Here is a 7,173-nt window from a genome sequence, read left to right as displayed (position 1 = left end):
CACACCCCCTGTAATGGAAGGCAGATTAACAGGAGAAAACAAACAGAAATTTAATAATATGTATACACCCTGTATACGTGGGAGATACCCAGGAAAACTGAGTAACTCCCCCAAAAGGCCTCAAACCACTACCTTGATAACCAGCTCCAGCAAAAGACAAAATAAGTTGTGAGGAGTGGGGAGGGAGCCAAGAAACTATAGTAAACAAGGGTATGTTTGTTAATGCAGATTCAAGTCCATGCCTTCTTCATTGAATAGAGATTTAGTCATCTTTCTCTTTATGGTACAGAGAGGGAGACATACTTGCAAATGGAGATTTCCTTTTAAATGTAAATGCCTCTTGCCAAAGGGTAACCTCTACTACTTTTTAGAACTTCTCCTGTGTCTGCTGCTTTTTAAAAATAACCAGCTCATGATAATCCTTATGCCAAGGAGGCATATTTTGGTACTGAAAATTCTGCTCCCCTTCAGGTTGAATTTATTGTTTTTTCTGTAGCACCTAGTAATAGGAAAGATATGTATTACAGGTTTAGAGGGAAGGTACAGAAAGAGGAGTTAGAAAAGAGAATGATAAAAGTACACCAGGGATAAATATGAGGAGTGTATTGAAATATATAGGGACATTTAATCATAACTCTGGACACATAAAATATATTTCTACTTCTTATGATTAATAAGAATAGCATGGCATGTTTCTGCTCTTAGACTAGCAAGGAAACATTAAAACATAAAAATAACAATTAGATACATAATCTTACTAATACTAAATAAAGTCCTGAAATGATCTACAGAAGAATACACATTCAATGCAAGTGAAAATAAGAATAATACGTATAATTAGAACCATGGTAAACACAAGTAAGTTTCAACAGCTGAGATGTTTCACACAATTATAAAAATTTGTTCATTGTAGTTATAATGCATGAATGAAAATCCATGGTGGAAAAAGAAAGAAAGGGAAATATATCAGTTTAATGATTCTCAGTGATGATGATGAAATATCTTGAGAGCAACCGATCAGAATCAGACACTCTTCTTGGAAGGAAAAAATTCATGTAGACTTAATAAAGGGAATGAGTGATGAGTTCAGACAGTAGCCTCAATAAGTCCCGAAAATAATGCATAGTATATTTCATAAGTTGTCACTTACAATACTTTATAATGTAAAATACATTGTAAAATGAAGTTTGCAGGAGTCAGACACAAGTAATATAGATCAGAGAAGAAAATTGAAAATTTAAAACCAAATATTTACATGTGCACACACAGATTCCTTCACATGAATTATCTTCAGCTGCTCCCAAGACTGAAGGCTGATTATCTTTATCGGAGGTTTGTATGAGATGTATGATTCTTGAGAAGGCCTAACCAGTTGACTCCGATGATTTAAAATCATATAAACAAAGTATAAACCTATGTACACTCATTTCCACATCTTAACCATTAAGGAGAAAAATCATTTCAAAAGAAATCTGTTAATCACTATGCCTTTTTAAATATATAAATAAGGGGTGATTTTTAAAGATTTCCAGAAATAGAATTTTCAACTAAACTAATGTTTGTTGACTGCTAATATTCACCGGACTGTCCAAATACCAAAGAAAGATATAAACTTGAGTAAGGAGAATCCTTGACCTTAATGAATTCATCACTGCGTTTTCACCAGCAAACAAAAAGCAAAGAAAACATTTACTTACATATTGCATATGTTGCACATTTGCTACACGCTGTGGAGAGCAAAAATATGACTAAGCCAACTCTTCTCTCACAAAGTTTACAATCTTGTTGGAGAGAGAGAAACAATAAAAACACACATTTTTCTTAAAAGCACCTCATCAAATTAATCTTCAATTCCTTTCATTATACATTGAAATATGATTGCCCAACTCCTTTGACTACTACTCAATGATTCAAGCACAGGGAAGGCAGTACTGAGAGCTTCTTCTTTTCCAGGGGTCATTTTGTAACAATGTCTCGAAGAGTTGGTTAAATGAGGTTTACATTGTCTCTTTTCAAGGGAAAAAACTTTAAAACCCAGTTCCTCCTTTTAATTCTATAGACCTAAAGTTTTTCTGCCTGATGTGGAGAATTGAGAATCTCTCGACACCTCCAAAATGCCTCAGGAATTGTGTTACAGCTAGTGTTTCATTAATCTACACACACACACACACACACACACAGAGAGAGATTTAAAAGTTTATATGAAGTCTTTGAACTTAGGGAGGCACATTATGGTGATTAAGAAATTCAACTCTGCTGTTTTTGATGGATTCCATACTCCATTGCATAAACGCATCTCTTTTCTGCGTAATCAAAGATCATTTTTTGCAGATAAATGATCAAACTTTTAGCTGTTATGGCAAAATGAATCCACATTGCTAAGAGATTTCTGTATATTACACAATGTCTCTTGTAATCGCTAGTCATTACTGAAATAACTTCAACCATTTGCCCCTCCAACCCGGGACTTATATTTGCTTTTGTTAATTCTGCACTCTTTCCTTTGCTCTCCAGTTATCAGCTATCATTTCTTGTTAATAATATTTGAGTCATCATCACTTAATCTACTAATTTTCTACTCTCACTTTGTCAATGACTGAGAAAACAGGATGTCAAAGCATATGAAAAGTCAATTTAATAATGGTTTAACATGTAGTGTGATAACATGCTCACACAAGAATGATCATGGAGGAACTTAGTCACCATTCAGAAGCTTTCTTTACTAATTTGTGCAGGTCTATATCTGAATAATTTGTGTACTGAAATGAACTCCCTACATGGTGATTCAGTATTCCATATAAACAGAAAGATGATAATTCACCTCCCATGTGTTATTATTTAGTTTGTGTCATGCGTTTGGGGGTTACTCTACTATTTTCCTAATTGCTGTAGCAATTGAATGCCTGAAGCCATGCAGATTTGCTTTAACTGCAACATGCAGAGATTTGTCATGGAAACAGTTTTCTATGTATGACTCTCAGGAGAGTATTTTTTATGTCTTTGTTCCTCACACTACAGATACGTGGATTCAGCATTGGAATGACAGTGGTATAGAATACAGTTGCCACCTGTGTCTGGGTCAAGGATGATGTGTTATCAGGCTGCAAATATGTGAAAATCAGGGACGCATAGAAGATGGTCACCCCCATAAGATGGGATGCACAGGTGGAAAAGGCTTTCTGTCTGCCTGCTGCAGACTGGATCTTCAGGATGGCTGAGATGATGGCAATGTAGGTGACTGTGATGAGGAAGAGAGAACTAAGCAGGGTGAACCCGGCTAAAACAAAGATCACCATTTCTGTGCTGAATGCATGCACGCAGGATAGCGCCAAAAAAGCTGTGGTGTCACAGAAAAATGATTGATGCTGACATAACAGAATGCCAAACTGCTGATCACACAGATGTATACCAGAGAACTTGTGAAGCCTATCTTCTGCAATCTGTGACTGCCTTATTTTCTTTCCTTCTCTTTCATGACTGTGATACTTTTTAAGATTACTAGCCAAGTATTTTACAGGATGTCTCTCAATTTAAGTTAGCCTGGTGTTTGCTCCTGATTAACTTGAAGTTATTCATTATGGGAAAAAGTACCAGTGAGACGATACATATGCCCTTTTCATATTATCAGAGGACACATCATGTTGTTAAGTGATATTATTAGTGATGTTAAATTTGGTAACTTAATTAGTGTCTGCCAGACTTCTTTCTTTCTTTCTTTCTTTCTTTATTTTTGGCTGTGTTGGGTCTTCGTTTCTGTGCGAGGGCTTTCTCTAGTTGCGGCGAGCGAGGGCCACTCTTCATCGCGGTGCGCGGGCCTCTCACTGTCGCGGCCTCTCTAGTTGCGGAGCACAGGCTCCAGACGTGCAGGCTCAGCAGTTGCGGCTCACGGGCCCAGTTGCTCTGCGGCATGTGGGATCCTCCCAGACCAGGGCTCGAACCCGTGTCCCCTGCATTGGCAGGCAGATTCTCAACCACTGCGCCACCAGGGAAGCCCCCAGACTTCTTTACTGTAAAGTTACAATTTTTACTTCGTCATATATATATATTATTTTCTTCCATATACAGAATATACATATATGTGTACATATGTATATTACATATATATGTATACGTATATATGTTTATTATGAATATGGAAGAAAATTTAGATTTTGTATATATTTCATTTATACTTTTTGGCTTCCATCAATATGTTGCCTCTACTGATGACTGCTATGTTGTTTTCTAAATTTCCATTTCCCTTTATTCTTTCAATATATTTTAATTGTAGTTATTCTGTAACGAACAATTCTTTCTTCCTCATGTATTTAGTTAGTTAGCTAGTTACTTATACTAATATGCACACATTGATACTTATTTCTTTCTTTGGGATTATTATTTGATTAGTTGCTCAAGTTATTCTAGTTTTGCTAACAAAACCATCATTCAGTTAGCTCCTGGTGCTTTGCTTTTTGCCATGCTCTTGTCCTTTTTTGCCATGCTCTTGTCCTTTTTTGCCTGTTTGTTTTGTTTACACTTCTTACATCCTGGCAGCACAATGTACTCCAGGTTCATCTTATACTTTCATGGACTCAGCTCTAGAAACAACCACTTCTCCAAGGATCCCTGCTATATTTTATGAGAGGGTGGCATTTGGGAACCAGGATCTGGACATCATATTCTATTTTCATGTGTGCATTTGTATTTTGCCCTTAAGAATATGTCACAAATCTTTAATATTTTAATGCTTTTAAATTTTAAGTCTTTGTGATCATAACTTTTCAAATGAAGACTCTATGCTGTGGTTAAAAATGTTTAGATTTGGGAACCATAATTTTGAGTTGGTTTCCAGAAATATCATTTACTAGCTTTATGACCATCTGAAAATTTCCTAATCTCTTTGATCCTCAGTGTCCTTGTCTGCAAAGTGACAATAGTGGTACCTGCCTCATGCGTTTGTGAAGATTAAATTAAATAACACATATAAAATATCTTGCATGATAATGAGATTATACTAGGTATTCGGTCAATATTCCCTGCTCTCAATATAAATGGCCTTATAATAATCTATTATATCAATACATCCACATTTATTAAACTGTTTCTTCCACTGTTGGACTTTCACATTAATCACAATTTTCCTTTATTTTTTAAGAGTACTGCAGAATACACATTGATTTCTATTCTTTAGATAAATAACCAGAGGTCGTACTGGGAGGACAAAACTACACCTTCCTGCTACATATTAGTGTGAGGCCTTCTGGACCAGTCTGCCAAATTTTAACTTCCATGAGCATTGTCCTTGACCATCAGTTTCAACATAACCTTGCCTACACTGACCATTTACATCTTATCAAGCTTCATATTTAACAGAGCATGATCAATCAAATGTTATCTTATTAGATGTTTATTTCATCACTATATGTGAAGAACACTTCTTTATATCATTGTTTACTATTTATATGACCATCACTTTAAACACTATTGAAAATCTGACTCCAATAAGTGGCTGTAATTTTTGTTTGTTTGTTTATTTGTTTTTTAATTGTACTAAATAGAAAAGCTTCTAATTTTTAAATTATTTTCAAAATTTACTTACTCTTCAATATCAAATATGCTAGGACATAAAGGTAAGAAAACAATCCTTTGAAATAATTAACTCACCAATTTATTAAATTAGTAAATATTGAGCACCTACTATGTGATAAGCACTTTTCCAGTTATCCTAGAACTACAAAGTTAAATATGAGGCAGTCTCTTCCTTATAGGGATAAACAACCCAGAAGAGGAATTAGAAGTAAAAACAAATATTTACAGTTAATTTTCACAGTGCAATGTGCAATGATAGAACAATGCAGGAAATAATCCAATTTTCTCAAGAAAGTTATCAAGAACATCTCTGGAGTGGTAGGAATTCTTGCCCTTGGTTTTTGAGAATCATTACTGCACTGTAGAGAAAAGATTCTAAACAAAATGACAGATGTTTGCAAGGGCAAGGAGAAAAGAATTTACATCATAGTAATTTGAAGAAATAAGACATTTACTATATATGATCTATAGTATGGGGTTGGGGAATGAAGAGGCAATAAGAGGAAATGTAAAATCTAAAGATAAGTGTAAACAGGCTAAGCAATTTGGACTTCTTATTGAAAGAAGAGAAAATATATGGCACTAGGAAAAGAATTATGACCACAACCTTTGTTCTAGAATAAAAGTGAAGATATATTAAATGGAAACTAGGCAAATTGCAATGGAATAAGTCAGAAATCTACTTCAATAGTTAGGATCCGAGAACATGGGGACTTGAACAGAGACAGCAGCAATGATGATTAATAAAGGAGGGGAAACTTATTTTAAGGGCATTTGGGGACAGAGCGACAACACTTAATCCAATAAATATTTGGATAAAGTAAGAGTGATGAACCTAGGCTGACAATGAGGGATTTAGCTGGTGTGATTGATTGGAAACATATTTAATCAGAAAAAAATAATATAAGAATAGAAATTGGGTGCAGGGACATTCCTAAGATAATTTTAAAATGCTGGGTTTGAGATACTTGAAGGACATTCAGAAAAAAAGCTATTTTTCTTGGGTGAGATATAAAATGATCAGACATCTAATAAAAGTACAAATATATCTCTTACTCAGACGTTCTTAGTTATCTTAGCTTGTAAGACAAATTGCATTGTAACACTATGTGTAATAAAAGGATAACTTGCCTGAAATTCAGAATGCCACTATTCCAGAGTCTAGAACAATATCTCACCCATATTGTGCCTCATATATATTCCCTTAATGAGTAAATATTATAGGTTGGAAACTGTGAAAACCATTTTACTTAATTCAATTAAGGGACACATAAACAGAGATAGCATTTTCTGTGTAAATATTAGTTACAGTTTAGATTTTCTAGTCTATTACTTCCTTTAAATATTTTTCCTCTTCTTTCTATTAGTCTATTTTGCTATTCTTTTCTAGTTTGTTTATTTGTTTACTAAAATGTTTTTGTACTTTGGAAATATATTTAGTTTTTAAAATTCCTGCTATATTAACCCTGTTATCCCCACATTTTAGGTGCTATCTCTTAATTTCCTATTATGAGAAATATTGGATTAACAAGTAGTTGAAGTTCTGTTGGACTGCCTTTAAACTTATATTCATATTTTTCTTTTGTTCATTGCTTGTTTCCATTT

The 7,173-nt window shown here is 34.4% G+C and overlaps 1 pseudogene; it reads right to left on the bottom strand.

The window, feature by feature from the left end:
- Nucleotides 1–2,948: 2,948 nt before the first annotated feature.
- On the bottom strand, nucleotides 2,949–4,554 carry LOC133099937 (olfactory receptor 8I2-like; annotated as a pseudogene).
- Between the last annotated feature and the right edge of the window lie 2,619 nt (nucleotides 4,555–7,173).

This window comes from Eubalaena glacialis, chromosome 10 (assembly GCF_028564815.1).
Source record: "Eubalaena glacialis isolate mEubGla1 chromosome 10, mEubGla1.1.hap2.+ XY, whole genome shotgun sequence".
Lineage (NCBI taxonomy): Eukaryota > Metazoa > Chordata > Mammalia > Artiodactyla > Balaenidae > Eubalaena > Eubalaena glacialis.
This window is presented reverse-complemented; position numbering and strand designations above follow the sequence as displayed.